Here is an 18880-nt window from a genome sequence, read left to right as displayed (position 1 = left end):
CAAGTTGTCTGGATATCTCTGAGAAACTGCTATGTACAGTTTACGAGCCTTGGCTACAAGCAAGCCAGAAGTTTTTCAAACAGACAGATCTTTCCTTAGACCCACTGGCAACATGTCAGTGAACTTTCTTTCTGTGTTTGGGCATGTGGAGAAGAATGTAATCAGAGAGTATCTGGACGTGTTTGCAGTGTGCCTGTGTGTGTGTGTGTGTGTTTGCATGTACAGGGATAGCAGAGTGCAGCCGAAGCACAGTCAGAATCAGGCAGACTTGAGTGCGAGTCCAAACTCTATTATTTCCCAGCTCCCTGACCTTGAAGACATTCTTTAACCTCTCTGAGCCTCAAGTTCTTCACAAGTAAAATGGGGCTGCTGTGACTTGAAAGCTGAACTTTAAAGTGCTCTGCAGGAACATTAAAAGGATCATACACCATGATGAAGTGGGGTTTATCCCAGGAATGCAAGGATTCTTCAATATACGCAAATCAATCAGTGTGATACACCATATTAACAAATTGAAGGAGAAAAACCATATGATCATCTCAATAGATGCAGAAAAAACTTTTGACAAAATTCAACACCCACTTATAATAAAAACTCTCCAGAAAGTAGGTATAGAGGGAACTTACCTCAACATAATAGAGGCCATATATGACAAACCCACAGCCAACGTCGCTGTCAATGGTGAAAAACTGAAATCATTTCCACTAAGATCAGGAATAAGAAAAGGTTGCCCACTCTCACCACTATTATTCAACATAGTTTTGCAAGTTTTAGCCACAGCAATCAGAGATGAAAAAGAAATAAAAGGAATCCAAATCAGAAAAGAAGAAGTAGAGCTGTCCCTGTTTGCAGATACATGATACTATACACAGATAATCCTAAAGATGCTACCAGAAAACTACTAGAGATAATCAATGAATTTGGTAAAGTAGCAGGATACAAAATTAATGCACAGAAATCTCTTGCATTCCTATATACTAATGATGAAAAATCTGAAAGAGAAATTAAGGAAACACTCCCATTTACCATTGCAACAAAAAGAATAAAATACCTAGGAATAAACCTACCTAAGGAGACAAAAGACCTGTACGCAGAAAACTGTAAGACACTGATGAAAGAAATTAAAGGTGATACAAAGAGATGGAGAGATATACCATGTTCTTGGAGAAAAGGCAGTCTCTTCAATAAGTGGTGCTGGGAAAACTGGACAGCTACATGTAAAAGAATGAAAATTAAAACACTCCTTAACACCATATATAAAAATAAATTCAAAATGGATTAAAGACCTAAACGTAAGGCCAGACACTATAAAACTCTTAGAGGAAAACATAGGCAGAACACTCTATGACATAAATCACAGCAATATCCTTTGTGACCCACCTCCTAGAGAAATGGAAATAAAAACAAAAATATACAAATGGGACCTAATGAAACTTAAAACCTTTTGCATAGCAAAGGAAACCATAAACAAGATGAAAAGACAACCCTCAGAATGGGAGAAAATATTTGCAAATGAAGCAACTGACAAAGGATTAATCTCCAAAATATACAAGCAGCTCATGCAGCTCAATATGAAAAAAATATATTATACCCAATCCAAAAATGGGCAGAAGACCTAATTAGACATTTCTCCAAAGAAGATATACAGATTGCCAACAAACACATGAAAAGATGCTCAACATCACTAATATTAGAGAAATGCAAATCAAAACTACAATGAGGTATCACCTTACACCGGTCAGAATGGCCATCATCAAAAAATCTACAAACAATAAATGCTGGAGAGGGCGTGGAGAAAAGGGAACCCTCTTGCACTGTTGGTAGGAATGTAAACTGATACAGCCACTATGGAGAACAGTATGGAGCTTCCTTAAAAAACTAAAAATAGAACTACCATACGACCCAGCAATCCCACTACTGGGCATATACCCTGAGAAAACCATAATTCAAAAAGAGTCATGTACCACAATGGAGATGCTGCACGGAGACCCTCTGCACCCCTGTGAACATGGCCCTGTGAGTGGCGCAAAGCGTGCGGGCCGCAGTCTGCAGCCTGCATGCCATCTCTGCGCCCAATGCGCCCTGCCCGCCACGGCCCTGGGGACTGCGAGCGCACGCCATCAGGGCACAGCACACTGGACTGGCTCTGCTGTCGGGTCATAAATTCACAGACACACATGAATGGTTAACAACAGAAAACGGTGTTGGAATAGTGGGAATCAGCAATTTTGCACAGGAAGCTTTGGGAGATGTTGTTTACTGTAGTCTGCCTGAAGTTGGGACAAAATTGAACAAACAAGAGGAATTTGGTGCTTTGGAAACTGTGAAAGCTGATAGTGAACTCTATTCTCCTCTATCAGGAGAAGTAACTGAAATTAATGAAGTTCTAGCAGAAAATCCAGGACTTGTCAACAAATCTTGTTATGAGGATGGTTGGCGTATCAAGATGACACTCAGACCTAGATGAACTAATGAGTTCATATGAGAAAGCATATGAGAAATACATAAAATCTATTGAGGAGTGAAAATGGAACCCCTAACTAGTTTAAAACAACTTAAAAAAAAAGAGTCATGTACCACAATGTTCATTGCAGCACTATTTACAATAGCCAGGACATGGAAGCAATCTAAGTGTCCATTGACAGATGAAAGGATAAAGAAGATGTGGCACATATATACAATGGAATATTACTCAGCCACAAAAAGAAACAAAATTGAGTTATCTGTAATGAGGTGGATGGACCTAGACTCTGTCATACAGATGAAGTAAGTCAGAAAGAGAAAAACAAATACCGTATGGTAACATATATATATGGAATCTAAAAAAAAAAAAAATTTATGAAGAACCTAGGGGCAGGACAGGAATAAAGACGCAGACGTGGAGAATGGACTTGAGGACACAGGGAGGGAGAAGGGTAAGCTGTGACGAAGTGAGAGAGTGGCATGGACATATATACACTACCAAACATAAAATAGATAGCTAGTGGGAAGCAGCCGCATAGCACAGGGAGATCAGCTCGGTGCTTTGTGTCCACCTAGAGGGGTGGGATAGGGAGGGTGGGAGGGAAACGCAAGAGGGAGGGGATATGGGGATATATGTATATGTGTAGCTCGTTCACTTTGTTATACAGCTGAAACTAACACAACAATGTAAAGCAATTATACTCCAATAAAGATGTTAAAAAAATAAACAAAGTACTCTGCAGACATAAGAGTGTATCTGAGATGTGTATGAATGAACCTGCATATGTTATGTGTCTTTCAGTTTATGTGTGTTCAGAGTGGGGGGGGGAGTGGATATGAATAATGTGTGTAGGAGGTAGACAGGTGGGTGTGTATATTTATATATATGGGTGGTATATCTGATTGTGTGTTTAGTTAATGTGTGAGAGGGAGGGAGAGAGGGAGGATGGAAGAGTAAGGGATCAGTAAGAAAGGAAAGGCTGGAGGAAGGAAATTAGGAAGGAAAGCGGGAAACCAGACAATGTGAGACCAGATCTTGCTGTTTTTTCCGGAAGCCTCTGCCAGCTCCAAGGATGCAGACTGGAATTGGTTCAGAAACCTCAGGGACTCTCTCTGGAGCCAGTCCATCTGCTGGCTTCTTTCTTCCAGGATCACCTCTCAGCACTTAGAGACATTTCCCAGGAGGCTGGGACTGAGGAAGTGTATGTTCCGAGTGGCAAGGTGCATCTCCTTGGTTCTCCAATAGGTAGGGGGCTACTCTGTCTCTGGGTGCTTTGCCTCATCTGCACCTGAGCCCCTGGGTCACCCCTAAAACCAGGCTCACCTCTGCTTGCTGCCCACAATTTCCACATCAGCCTGCTTCTCACTGCCTCCCTTCCTCTGAGCTCTCCCATTCCTCCAGGCCACACTGCTCATGGCCATCAGGCTTGCACTCATAAGATATAGGGTGCCCCATTGCCCTCTGCCTAGAAAGCTGTTCACGGCTCTGGGCATGACCTGTCCCTCTGATTTTTCAAGCTGGGCTCAAATATCCCCTCCTCAGGGCTTCCCTGGTGGCACAGTGGTCGAGAGTCCGCCTGCCAATGCAGGGGACACGGGTTCGTGCCCCGGTCCGGGAGAATCCCACATGCCGTGGAGCGGCTGGGCCCGTTAGCCATGGCCGCTGAGCCTGCGCGTCCGGAGCCTGTGCTCCGCAACGGGAGAGGCCACAACAGTGAGAGGCCCACGTACCGCAAAAAAAAAAAAAAAATCCCCTCCTCAGGGAGGTGTGCTCTGACCTGTCAGCCTACAGCAACACTCTTCTCCTCCTTGAACTATCCATAAAAAAAAATTCTATAGCACTTTTAGTGGTGAAAAATAACACACCCACAGCAAAGTACAAGAACATAGGTATAAAAAGCATGGTGGGTGGTTATAAACAGAACACCCATGTAACCGCCAGCCCCATTAAGAAATAAACTATTGCCTGCACCCTAGAAAGAGGCTCTCCTGCATCCCTGAATGGCGCCTCCCAGGCACACTCCCTTCTTCCTTCCTTAAGGTAACCACTACCTTGACCTTTTGGTAATCCCATCTGTGCTATTAAGCTATTGTCTCCATGCTTTAAATCAAAATTCTAATCTCTGCTTTGTGATGTTAAGGCTGGGACCTTGCAAGCCACTTTGCTCACCACCAGCTCAGTTCCTCTTAGAAGCTGCCAACAGGGGGGGCATGAGAAGGAGAGAGCCGGCCTGGAGAAGGGTAAAAGGACTTGCTTTTTCCTCTTTGCTTTCTGTACCTGTCAGCGTCACCACAGCAAAGGCAGTTGAAATATAAAAGCAGGCAATTGCCTTCCCAGTCTTCATTCTTTTGCTTTTCTAGAACCTACACCCTGATCTTGGGGAACCAGCCTTATTTAGGTGAGGTGAGGACACAGGAGAATTGGGGAGTTTTAAGTTAGATGTCAGCCATACAGAGACACATAATGTCCTTTGTGTGTTGTTGACATGGAGCAAAGTTTGAGACCTCTTATTAAAGCCCAGGTTCCTCGTCTGTAAAACAGGAACGAGCCGTTCTCACTAACTGTTGTATGAAGTGAGATCACATGCATAAGGGCCGATCACATCACGCATGCTAAGTGGTCATAAAATGAGAACTCCTGTTAATGCTATTATCGTGGCTGCGAGTGGGCCCTGTCCCCGTGGGAGGGCTCCTTCAGCAAGCCCAGTCGTTGGGAGGAAGAAGCAAGTCACTTGGATCCAGGGCCTTTGGGCGGTGAGCTTTGGGTGGGTGACTGGTGGGAGCAATGACCAGCCTGAGACATAATCAGAAGCAGGTGAGGAAATCGACACTCAGGAAGAGAGAGAGACTACGCAGCAGAGCGAGGGTGAGGAAAGAGGCCCAGACAGTCCTCGCTGCCCGGGACCTCCGACCACTCACTGTCTCCCCAGCATCAGCCAAAATCTTCTCTAAGAAAGTCCCCCTTCCCTTTCCCTGGGGACCTGCAACGTGCTTTCAGCCATCTCCATGGAGTACCTGAGCTAATTCTCAAGACCTACTTACAATTCACTTTACTGGAATTCTATCAGAGTGCCAGCCAGCAGTGCTCCTGATAAGCCACTCAAATCAAGCAGAGGCCAGTGAGGCCTCACCTGGTGATGCTGTCTCACTCTCTATCGGTGATTCCCCAGGTGACCTTGGGAAGTCTGATAACCCCACAGAGCCGTACCTGAGCCTGCAGAGTCCGGTCAAAGCCCTGCGGAGACTGGGCAGAGCAGCATGAGATTGGCAGGGGAAATGGCTGTGCTCTTTGCTTTTTCACTCTTGGAAGTTTCTGTTGCTGTGCAGACCACAAAAACCGGCCGTAAATGCCCAGGCAGAACTGGGCCTTCTGGCACTTCGCTTGGAGTGACTGACCTGAGCAGGCCTAAAAGCTGGAGCTGTGTGGGGAGAGTCCCCGCGTGGCTGTAACTTGAGGGCCAGTGTTGTCCAAAGGCCAACCCATAGTGGCCAATGGCATCCTGTGCGTCTTTGGAATGATTATGGATCGATAAAGCCTCGATTGCTCCCTTGCCTGGAGAGCTGCACTGCATTTATCAGGTAAATGAAATGGTCCATCAAGAACAATAACAATTTACACTCAGCAAACAGTTATTTAACCACATGTTGATTTCATCAAGGCTGGTCACGGTTATCATCATAATAACAGTGTGTGCTTCCCATTTTCCTGCCTAAGAGTGAAAGGTTTGAGAGTACAGTCCTTGTTTGATGCACTGACATTGAATTTTGAGCTATTAGCTTGTCTCTAGGAGGAAGAAAGGAAAAACGGTTGGGCAAGAGTTGGATTCAAAGGACTTAATGCCATTATTCTGATTAATTACTTAATTAATTAGCCGAACATTTGTAAGTACCTACAATGTACCAAGCACTGTGCTAGATGCAAAGGGTATAGCAGTTGGACAAGATAGGCTCAGTGTATACATTTTCTATTGCCATGTAACAATTCAGCAGCTTAAAATAAAACACATTTGTGATCTCAGAGTTTCTGGGGGTCAGGAATCTGGGCATAGCTTAGCTGGGTCATCTATGAGGTTGCAATCAAGATGTCAGTCAGGGCTGGGATCTCATCTGAAGGTGTGACTGGGAAAGAATCCATTTCCAAGCTCATGTAGTTGTTAGCTGGGCTGAGGTCCTTGCAGGCTAAGACTAAGAGCCATAGTGCCTAGCTAGTTGTTGGCTGGAAGTCAACCTAAGTGCCCTGCCATGTGGCCCTCCCCAACATAGCCACTTGGTTCATCAAAGCCAGCAAGAGAGGGAGTTTCCAAGCATGACAGACATGACAGTTTTATGTAACTTTATGTGATAGAATTGATATCCTATCACCTTTGCCAGATAGTATGGGTTAGAAGCAAGTCACAGGTTCTGCCCAGACTCAAGGGGGTGGTGTGAGTTTAGGAGATGAGGATAATTAGGGATAATCTTAGAGTCTGTACACTACACGTAGTCTCTGCTGTGGCTCAGCTTACGGGGAAGATAGGCATAAAATAGAATCACTGTGAAGTGCGGTTCAGACTATGAGAGAGGGAGAACTCAGGTGATACCTCCCTCACTCAGTCTAATGAAGGCATATTTAAGCTGGGACTTGAGGTATGAGAAGGAATTGCTCAAATCGATTGTGGGGTAGGTGTGGGGAGGGAGCATGTGAGTGTGTGAAGCACAGAGGATTGCAGGCTGAGGAATTCTAAACTTATAAGCTCTTAGAGCAAAAGAGAGACAGTGATTATCTAGTCTACTGGCTCTCAATCCTGGACACACTGGAATCACCTGAAGAGTTTTATAAACCACTCATGTCCAAGTCCCATGCCAGAGGCTCTGATGAATTGGTCTCAGGTGAGCTAGAAACTGGGCTTTTTAAAACCTCCCTAGGTGATTCTAATGTGCAGCCAAGGTTGAGACCCCTGCTAGTCCAGTCCCTTCAATTTTATAGATAAGGAACTTGAAGCTCAGAAGGAAATGGATTTGGTCAAGGTTTGGCACAGCTACCAATCGGCAAACCCCAGGTGATGAGTGGGGAGGATACGGAGCTAGGAGGTAGGGTTCCTGCCACAAACAGGACTCTGTCCACTTCTCTCTCTAGGATTCAGTTTCCCCATCTGTGAAATGAGAAGGGCCAGATGATCTCCAGAGCCCCTTCAAACGCTGACGGTGCTCTGATTCTATTTGACTGAGCATCAGCTCCATATCAGCCGCTGATGTGGGACAGGCATCCATCTGTCTCCACTCTGCGCTGTGTTTTTGGAAGCCTGGAGTCAGTGATGTTGTGGATCGTGGCCAAGACCCTTCTCTGAGTGAAGCTGCCTGATGGACTGGATGTTCCCAAACAAGCCCTCTTAGTGGAGACAAGCTTGTCTGCTGAAGCATGAGAAGTTCACCCAGGAGGAAGCTGTTCTGGCTGGGTTTAATCTGCGGTGTGTTTATTAGGATTAGGGTTTTAATTAAAATTGACATTTCAAAGACTACCTGTGAGGGAGCCCGGCTTTAATGAAAAGCACATCATGGTGATATAGGTAACCTCCCACTCGGTCAGGCAGGTTTTTCTGTGGAACTGAGGCAAGGGCACCGAGCTCTCTCCTCCTCTGGCTAAATCAGCTCACTACCTGTGGGTGTCAATGGACCTGGCTGCTGGTGGAGAAGGGAGGGAAAGGGCATGGAGCTCATCAAGAAGCAAATGGCCTGGTGTCCTTCCTCAGCCCTCAGTGACCTTGCCTGGGATGAGGCAGAGCTGAGTTAGGGTGTGGCCTGGAGGAAGCCACAGGGCATAGACCAGGACATGGGTGTCCCCAGAATCACAGTTCATGAGTGACAGTCAAGACTGGAACTAAAGCCCACCTGTTCCCCCAATCCAGATTCAGGGATCTTTTCTGTGGTTCCAGGCTGCCAGGACCATAGGGAGTGAGCATTGATCAGGAACATTAGAGGGCACACAGTTGGACATGGGGGCTGGCCCAGATCATCACTGAATTTTCTCCCCTAAAATTAATAATCAGCTCATTCGCTAAACATTTATTATTCATCAGGCATCCTGCCAAGCGTTTATTTCCAGACATTATTCATTCAGTTTACAAACATGAGCCAGATGCTAGGTATACGGCAGAAAACAAGACAGACAAGGCCCTTGCCACACAACCATCCTCATAGGTGGTGACGAGCTTTCCCATTTTATAGATGAGCAAACTGAGGCCCAGAGGGGTTAAGAAACTCACCAGAGTCACAGAGCTGGTAAGCGGCAGAGCTGAGGTTTGAACCCCAGTCTGTCTTCACCACGTCAGCATTTGGCCTTTCCTTGCAGCCACCGGCCCAGCCCCCTGAATTTATTCACACAGTGGTGAGGTCTGGTCCTCTTTATTCCCAAAGCCAGACTCCCCCACAGGGTCTGCCCAGTTCCCTTTACCAGCCAAATGTCACCGCCTTGCCTCACTGCAGTCTAAAGGCAAACTTTCCAGATTCTCTTCTCCTCCTGCCAGAGTATCTCTGCATGTCATTCAAGGTGCAGTGAAAAACCATGCCTTTTCACTACTCCCCTTAGCATTTGTTTCTTCTGCCCAAGTCTCCTTCCCTTCCCTTTTCCAACCTCAGAATGTCTAGTCGTCCTTCAAGACCCAGGTCAACTGCCCCCTCCTCTGGAAGGCCTCCCCTCCTTCTTTGAAGCAGAGATTGTCCTCAGGGCTCCCCAACACCCACCTCCTCCTGAGCATTTTTCATGAGTGTCTTGGTGTATTCATGTACCTGTCTGTCTCTCTCACTTGCCTGTGAATTCTTGGGGGTCAGGGCCAGCCCTGTGGCCCTTATTCTTAGTGTACCCATAGTTGCTGGAACACCCTAAGTGCTCAGTAAACGTCTGTGAAATGAAGACACGAGAGCAGCATGGCCTCTGTCTCTTCCGGTTTACATCCCAGCTACAGAACTCCCTTCAGTCCAGCTCTGTCCTCACTCTATCCCAGCCGCTGACTGTGGGTTTAGGCCTTAGATGCTTCATTAACTAATAATAATGAGTCACTGTACTAGCTTCAGGAGCATTGTAAATGATACAGTGTCAGGAGAAGGCAGTGGGATGTGGAATGTCAATGAGGCTGGCGTGGTTCCCGAAACAGAAAATGCCATGTGCAATCTCTGTCTCTGGTACAGCTCCCATACGCCAGGCCTCACATGCTAACTTGGAATAATTCCATTATTCCATCCCAGTTCTAATTCTAGGCTGATTGTAGGGACTGCAAATGAGTGCCATGTGTCAGGTGTGGCAGGTTAACTAATGGGCTCCTCAAAGATATCCATGGCCTAATCCCCAGAGCCTATGACTGTGTTAACCTCACACAACAAAAGGAACTCTGCAGATGTGATTAAGCTAAGGATCTTGAGATGAAGAGATTATCCTGGATTATCTGGGTAGTGGGCCTTCAGTATGATCACAAGGGTCCTTATAAGAGGCAGAGGCAGAGAAGATGGTGTGATGATGGAAGCACACATTGACATGATGTGATCTGAAGATTGATGGAGGGGCCACAAGCCAAGAAATAGGAGTGGGACACTAAAAGTTGAAAAAGGCAAGGAAAGGGACTTCCCTGGTGGTCCAGGGGTTAAGACTCTGTGCTTCCACTGCAGGGGGCGTGGGTTCGATCCCTGGCCTGGGAACTAAGATCCTGCATGCGGTACAACGTGGCCAAAAAAAAAAAGCAAGGAAAGAGGTTCTCTCCTCAGAGACTCCAGAAGGAACCTGCCCTGCCAATTCCTTGACGTTAGCCCACCGAAACTGATTTCAGATTTCTGACCCCGGCAACTATAAGGGAATAAATGTGTGTTGTTTTAAGCCACAAAGTTTAGGTAATTTGTTACGGCAGCCCTAGGAAACTAATATATGAGGCAACTCCCTCTTCTGGAGAAGCTGACAGAAAGCTGTACTCTTGGGCTTCCCTGGTGGCACAGTGGTTAAGAATCTGCCTGCCAATGCAGGGTATATGGGTTCGAGCCCTGGTCCGGGAAGATCCCACATGCCGCGGAGCAACTAAGCCCGTGCGCCACAACTACTGAGCCTGCACTCGAGAGCCCGTGAGCCACAACTACTGAGCCCACGTGCCACAACTACTGAAGCCCACGTGCCTAGAGCCCGTGCTCCGCAACAAGAGAAGCCACCGCAATGAGAAGTCTGCGCACCGCAAGGAAGAGTAGCCCCCGCTCGCAGCAACTAGAGAATGCCCGTGCGCAGCAACAAAGACGCAACACAGCCAAAAATAAATAAATTTTAAAAATTAAAAAAAAAAAAAGAAAGCTGTACTCTTTTTCTGGATGAAACCTCAGAGTCATTAACACAATACATCTGGCAATCACTAACAACAGATCTGAGTTGGAAAGGGGAGCTGGAGCCCCTTTGTTTTGAACTGGGCCAAATGCCTCCTTCAACAGTTAGGGAAACGGAAGCCCAGGGCAATGAAGTCTTTCCCAGGGACGTGCAACCCATTAGTGGCAGGACTGCCTTCCGCATGCCAAGAGTTTTTCCCCTGTGTCAGCTCTTAAAAACCTAGGTTGGTAGCAGAAGCATCAATGGTGCTGCAACATTCTAGCTTAGACTGAGCTCTCCTACAGGAACCATGATTTTTTCCCTGCAGTCAGGGCTCCGTAAAGAAATGGTCTTGCTGGGGCCTTTCTCTGGTGCTACTCACTGCCCCTCCTGGAAGCCCAGGATCCACAGCACAAACTGGGTGAGTTCCCTAGAGCCTCATGACAAGTTTTACCAAGGACCGGCCTCTCTGGACAGATTTATTCATCGATGCTCTCGATGGAGATTCCAGGCACTACGCTAATGACTTACCTGGGGAACCATTCTGCTTTGCTAAATCTCTCCGTCAGGAAATCGGAGCTTGTGAAATGAGAGTCCTTAGGGGAGATGGCTGTTACCTGAGAGGCAGAGATACTGAGACATTAGCCTCCCAGCAGGTGGGTTCGGTTACAGCCTCATGTGAAAAGATTGTTTATCTACCCAAATTTATTAGCCAAGCGTTCCCTAGGGGCCCAGCTGTGGCCCATCAGGTCATCAAAAGACCCTCAGAGGCTCCCCACTGCTTTCCCAACAAAGTTTTGCTCACCTGGACGCTCCCAACTCTCCCTGATTGGGCTGCATCCTTTCTTTCCAGCCTTATTTTCCTCTAATGCTATAGTCAGGTCCACTGTTCACTAAGAAGAGCAGTGGGAAAATGGCTAGCCCATCAGTGGCAGGGCTGAGGCCAGAGCAAGAATGCTGAAGTCCCACCCATGCTTTTTATCCTGCTTCCCAACAAGGAACAGAGCAGGAGGCATAATGTTGATGACATACGGAATCCCCAATTCAGAGTGTACTCTTGATTCTTATGATTGTAAAATCCCATCTAGACAAGTCTCATGGTCTGGCTTCATATGTGCCGTAGGCTAAATGTAGAGAAAGGATTTTTCATGATGAGCTGGGAAACCCGGGTTTTGTTCCTGTCCCTGCCCTAAACAGACTGTGTGACCTTGGGCAGTCCCTCTGCCCCCTGCTCAGTCCACTTCCATTCTGTACAGTCAACAGGCTGGACTACATGATCTTTATAGTCCTTCCAGGAAGACACTTCTGTTTTTTCCCAACAGCCTGGAAAAACTCTAAACTAGTAAAGAAGAATTTTCCCGGGGTTGGTGGAAACTGGCCTGGCCTGGTGAGAAAAGGCCAAATCCAAAAGTTTGGCTCAGCAGTAGGAAGGGATGGCTGGCAGGGTTGCAGACGGGACTGGAAAGAAAAAAGCAGAACTGTGGATCCTGGCAGAGTGTGAAGTCAGCTAATAGAGCAGACCATTCCCTCACAAAGTGTCAGTGAGCCCTATTCTGCACCAGATACCATGTGAGGTGTTGGGGATACAGCCACAGGCCAGATGGAAAGGCTCTTGGTCTCAAATAGGAACTTAGAGTCAATAAGGGTGAGTAGGGGGAGGCAGGCAAACAGGCAATGACAATACAAAGGGAAGGGGTGGGGGGATGTGCAGGAACAGAAAAGGCATGCCTGTCATGGTACAGGAGGGGTCAGACAAGGGTACCCAAAGAATGCCACCCTTAACCTGAGGGATCTGGTCATTTGTGAGGGAAGAAGACAGGAAGGGTGTTCCAGGCAGAGGTTCAGTCTAGGCAGAAAATGCCCAAGTCCTGGAGGTCAGCAAATAGCTAGAGTGATGAACAGAGAAGGAGAGTGCAGAATGAGGTCTGGAGCACAGGCAGCTGCTTTGTAGCCAGTGAGGAAAATGGAACAGGGGTAAATGGGAATCCATGCCTATGTCTGGATAATAAGCATAGTCTGTACCCTGCAGCCTGAGCAGAGGGCCCAAGGCCAGGATCCTCAAGGGAAAAAACTCAGTGAGGGTGCAGTTGCTGAAAAGCTGAGGGTTGAATGAGGGGAGAAAGCTAACATGAGGAAAGAGAAACAACAGTGTGTTGTGGGAGAGAAGGGAATAAATCCTCACTGACAACTTGCTATGAAGTTGGGGCTTAGCCTCAGTTTTTCATCTAAAAAAAATGGGGCTACCACCAGGACTATGGTGAGGGTTAAATGAGATAATATACATTATCTGTTTAGCGTGCAGCCTGAAACGCTGAGTGGTTAATGAATTGTAGCTACCTTTATTGCTACTGCATGTTAATTCATTCAACAACTGTTTATCTAGTGCCGACGACATGACAGGCACTGTTCTAAGTGCTGGGATACATCCATGAACAAAACAGACAAAAATCACTGTTCTTGCAGGGTTACTTATTAGTGCTTATTCTTTTCATAGTCACAACCCTGTGAGGAGGGTCTTATTACCCTTATTTTATAGATGAGGACTGGACACTAGGCTAAGCAACTAGTCCCAAGATCAGGAAGCTAGCCAGTGGCAGAGGCAGGATTTGAACCCAAGTCTCTGTGATGATATACACAAGGCTCCCTCCACTACCCCACCCTACGGCTATACAAAAGGCAACATAGAATTAATTACTGCCTGTACGGTATCAATTATATTTTCAACACAGATTTTTCTGTGATGGTCTGGCTTTTAAACCCTCTGTTCCCATCGGTCCTGTAAATCATGCATACCCATCAGACTATGACGGGTATGGGGGCGGGAAGATGCTATTGCTTTATTCATTGGACCTACATGAACTTCAGGGAAAGCAGAGGACCTTATAGCTGGAGTAGAGGGGAAGGTTTCCTGGAGAAGGCTGGACCTGCAGCCACAGGCAGGAAAAGGACAGGTGAGGGAGTAAAAACAGTTTAAACAATAATCCAGAGGGAGGGAGTGCACGGTGTGTGTTTGTGTGTGCAGGAATGATATATATGTGTGCATGTGTTGACTGCCTTAACAAACATTAATTGAGCACCTAACATGTCAGGTACTGAAGTAGGCACTGGGAATCACAGCAAAGAAGGTGTGCTATGTCCCTGCCCTCATGTTGCTTACAGAGAGAGAGAGAGAGAGAGAGAGAGTGTGTGTGTGTGTGAGTGTGTGAGTGTGTGTGCGTGCGTGCGTGTAGGGTAAAGTGAAGGATGGGGATGGAACATGTTGGGAAATGCACATGAAGATAAGGGCATTCATCCCAACAGAGACTGCTTTCTTTGAATTTTTGCTCCCCCAGCTGTGCTTCTTGATTTATTTCTCCACCCACCCACCCCGACACACACACACTTTTGCCAGCTGGAGGAAAGGCACAGGCTCCTGGAAGCTGCCCATGGACTCAGGAAGTCCCAGATGCCAGAGTGGGGCTGTGCTGAGAGTGTGGTGCCTTGGCTCAGCCTTGCAGGCTGGTGTTCCCTTTTGGTGCGGGCCTTTTATCTTCTAGCTCAGTGCAGACAATCTATGCTAATCCAGTCTTCTGGGACCAAATGAAACAGCCGGCATTTAAAGGGCTCGAGCTCTCTTTCCTGATTACCAAGCGACCTACATAATCACTCTCACCCCAGCCTTCCTGGGAGGGCACTACCATTGACAAAGCCCAATCAGGCACTCTCTCTGCTGGGAACTGGCTATGATTTCTTCTGAGCTTGCCAAGCAGAGAGGAGACTAGGGTAGCAGGAGCCTGGCCAAGGATTCCCGAGGCCTTGTTCTTGCCTCAGATCTGCAATTAACTCCTGCGTGACTCTGGGAATGTCTCTTCCCACCACCACCATCCCCTGGGCCTGTTTCCCCATTTGTAACATGAGGGGGTTAAACCAGACCATCTCAGAGGTCCCTCCCCTGCTCCAAAATTCTAGGTCATTCATGATAGCAGATCACACTTACTACTCCAGACTTCAAAAGTTTCCAGGGACTTTTGGGGAACCCACATGATGGGTATGAAGCTTAGCATGACAGTTAATAGCATAGGGGTTTGTGTGTGTATAGATATATGCTGATTTGAACATTTGCAAGACATATTATGCGAAAAAAATCAAGTTGCAGAGTGGTTTCTATAGTATGATACCACACAGGTATATTACACACATGCTTGTACAAGCACACACATGCATAGAATATTCTAATATCTCTGGAAGGATACATAAGAGCCATGTGAGCTTGGAGGAAGGGAACAGGGTGTCTAGGGAGAAGATTTAAATTTCACTTTTTGTATTTCTTGATTTTTTTAAACCATGTGCATTGCTGCTTCGAAAATTAATAAACGGTTTTAAAAATAGAGCATGGACTTTGCTGTCAATTCACTTATTCACTTAACAAATATTTACTGAATATCAGTTAGGTGGCAGAGACTGATATAGAAGGTGGTGAGTAAGACAGTCCCTGCCCCAATGAAGCCCACATTCTAGATTGATAATAGCCCAATCAAGTGTGTAATATAATGCCAGGTAGCAATAAGGAGCATGAAATATACAAGACAGGCTTGAATATGAAGCCTGGCTTTTCACCACAAATTGTTTGACCTTGAGTAGGTTGCTTCACCCTGTTGATCCTCAGTTTCCTCATCTATAAAATGGCAGCAATGGTGCTCCATGGTTTTTTGTGTGTGAAAATAAAATGGAGTGAATAGCACTACCTGGGACATAATAGGTGTTTGGTAAATGTTGGTTATCATTTTGGTTACTATTACTGGGGGAAGGGTTTGGAGGGGAGTGGACATGGCCAAGAGCTGTGTAGGGTGGGGATGGGCAGACACCTGGGAGACAGAGCAGGTGGGCGAGATAGGAAGAAGTGCACAAACTGGGCTCACTGAGGGTGGGACGATACAGAAGGAGAGGAGGGTGTGAGGGACCCAGCCCACAAGACAGAAGTGGGCTTGCAGCCTTAACCAGCAGGGAGCCCCACGTAGCTCCCCCAAGGTGCCTGGTCTAGCCAGGAAATGACATGCAGGTTGGTGGGGGGAGTCCATTCATTTCATTCTCAGTGCCCAGGGACAGAGCCATTTGGGTTTCTTGGCAGGGTTGGGTCTCTGAGTGGCTGTTGGGAGGGTCCACTGAGAGCTTCCACCCCATCCCGTGGTGATGCCTGACTCCTTACTATTAGAGTAGCTCACCATACACAGGGTAGATGAGAAGGTCTGGGTGACATTGTGTCTGAAGATCTTTGCCAAGAATATAGATGCAACCTAGGAACAGAAAGAGAGGGTTTCCTCAGGGGTTCCCAAGCTGGCCAGCCTTCAGACTCTCCTGAGGTTCCAGTACAGATTCCTGAGCCTTAGTCTCCGAGGGCTGACTCAGTGACACAGGGTGGGGTCTCACTAATGTCTCCTTGGAAGCCACACTGCCATACCCAAACCAATGACAGGTGCTTCTCAGGTAATGGGCTGGAAGCTTCTTCTTTGCACCCCAGCCTGACATTAGGCCAGAGTCAAACTCCAGGATCGTCTGTGATAGAAAAAACACAGCCACTTGTTCAGTGACTTAAAGCTTGTTGGGTGCCTGTGCATGAGCACTTATGTGTGTGCATGCAGGCATACACACGTGTTTGTATACGTGTGTGCATGCCATGCATGTGCATCTGTGTCTATGAGTGTGTGGTACATCGAAATAAGGGAACAGGAAGGGACCGCAGGTCCAGTGGAGGGAGAAAGCCAGAGAAGTGAAGTGTGTGCTTCCCAAGAGAAAATGAAATTCAAAGAGAAAATCACTGCCCTGGGGGACTCTGTGCATCTCACCTGCTTTTAGTGAATCTCATTCAGTGAAGCTTTTTATGCAAATCCACACAAACAAATTCTGGGCCCTGCTTGGAGTCCTGGGAGGGCGGGTTCCATTTCAGGAGCCATGGCAGGGAGGTGAATCTAGCAGGAGGCCCCTCCTGAAAGCTGAAGATAAGAGGCTGGCCATGGCCCATGGGGCTCATTTGACAGTTCCCAGTGATAGCTTCTTAGCCACACATGAAATATGTATCTATGGCTTTTGGACACAAACTCAAAATGTCAAATTTTTTCAAATTATTTTTGAGCAGCAAAATCCCCCTTTGCCTAAAGGAGGTTTTAAATAGAGTCCTGACATAGAAAAGAGAAAACGGCAAGCTGCTCTAGTTCAAGTATGGAAATGGGGATGGGGACACAGTGCCCCTCCCACTCAGGTTATGCCCACCCCCCTCACTCAGGCCACACCTCAGGCAACAGAGGTCTCAACCCAGATTAAAAACCCTTTGGCTCCCTCACTTTCCCCAATTCACAGGTAGAAAACCTTCCTGACTCCCTGCTGCTGTGCCCACAACGCTTTGTACTCAAAAGGGACCTGCTGCCTACCACCCGGGGCTCACCGTGTCCTAAGCTGGAGGACCAGTTCTTTCTGGAAAGAGGAACCTTAAAGAGACTCTGGCCAGCAACTTGGGAGATGACTCACTGGCTCCTCGGTTCCTCGTTCTGTGACTTTGCTTCACTGCCGAGGGTATAGGCTCTGAGGTCAGGTTTGAATCCTTGCTCTGCTACTGAAAGCTGTGTGATCTTGACCAAGTCACGTAACCTCTCTGAGCCTGTTTCCGCTTCCATAAAATGCACATAGTTCCTCCATCATAGGTTTGTGAAAGGAGTAAAGGAGCTATTATAAATATCAGGGGTAGCAAAGGCACAGGCCTACATGGCCCAGGAAAGTAATTGAGATGAGAGGTCACTGAGCAGTGCATAGTCCTGAAGGGGAAGCTGCCACTCGGCTCCACCTGATTGTTCCCCTGTGGGAAGGAGAGCCCAGGGAATGGATTTTCCTAATTCTCCAGGAAAAAACCAGAAATTCAGCTCTTCATGTAAAAAAATCCCAATTTTTAGAACTTGGCAACTAATTCAAAGCTTTTAAACACTGTGGGTCAAATAAAACACATCTGGAGGGCCAGGAGCTTGTAATCATAGATACCAAGGGACAAAAAGCACGTAGGAGTCGCTCACTAAGCTCCACGAACCAGCACACCTGCTCTACCTTCTCCCCTTTCCTTTCTGTCCTGACCATCCCATCACCTGGTAAGCTCTGAGTTTTCCTTCTGAGGATAAAGAGAGATTTGCAAGCTCATCCCGCTGAGCCTGCATCTCCAGACAGCAGGTCCTGCCCATCCCATGCTCTGGTTTATTTCTACTCAGACACTTCCCTCCCGCCCCTGTGAGACAGGCCTGGGACCTGGGACCTTTGCTGGGACCTGAGACCCTTTGCTGCAGTGCTGCAGTGCCTGCACATGGACACACCTCTCCTCAAGCAACAAAATACAAGGAAACTATATGGGACTAAAAATAACTGTGTGCATTGCAGTTGGGCAAATTCTGCACCCAAAAAATACAAAGAGACCAAAAAACCCAACTGCCACTTTTGAAGAGCCTGGAGCAAAAACAGGGTGTCAGGAGCAAAAGCACGGAAGCATGCCCCCTGCACACAACACCACCTAAGGGGTGAGCAAAACACCTAAGCTATATCCCTCTGGCCCTACCCCTGGACGCACCCCTATCCTCACCCCATATAAGAAACAAGCTTGCCCCGCCCCCACTCAGGGAGCGAGCAAGCAAGGGAACCTGTTGTTTGTTATTGCTCCCTGCTGCTGCTGCAGCAGGGGCCCCAACAAAGCCTTGCCTGAATTTCTTGTCTGGCCTCTAGTCAATTTCTATTGATTGGGGAAAGCCAAGAACTGTGGTCGGTAACACCTGGATGAACTGGCAACTCTCTACAGGTGGTTAAAGGCAGCTTGTCAGCTTCCAACTGTTATGTGGTGCGTGCGTGTGTCCAGAGGGAACCTTCAAAGGTGCCATCTCTGCTTCCTGCCTCTGAAATTCAAAGCTGGCTTCTCAAGGAGTGAAGGATCTTTGCTCTGGGCACCTAGCCCTGTTGTAGCAGGATTAATCATGCTCTCCAAGAGGAACTCTCCAAGGCTATGGTGATGTTCTTGGACAGTCACATCTGGAGTTGTTCTGGCTGCCTTTCACATCCCGTGTGTGTGTGTGTGTGTGTGTGTGTGTGTGTGTGTGTGTGTGT

General features: G+C 47.2%; 1 pseudogene; it reads left to right on the top strand.

The window, feature by feature from the left end:
- Window positions 1–2008: 2008 nt before the first annotated feature.
- On the top strand, window positions 2009–2525 carry LOC114892637 (annotated as a pseudogene).
- Window positions 2526–18880: the final 16355 nt, after the last annotated feature.

This window comes from Monodon monoceros, unplaced genomic scaffold (genome assembly GCF_005190385.1).
Source record: "Monodon monoceros isolate NGI ecotype Baffin Bay Population unplaced genomic scaffold, NGI_Narwhal_1 Super_Scaffold_12, whole genome shotgun sequence".
NCBI classification, from domain to species: domain Eukaryota; kingdom Metazoa; phylum Chordata; class Mammalia; order Artiodactyla; family Monodontidae; genus Monodon; species Monodon monoceros.
This window is presented reverse-complemented; position numbering and strand designations above follow the sequence as displayed.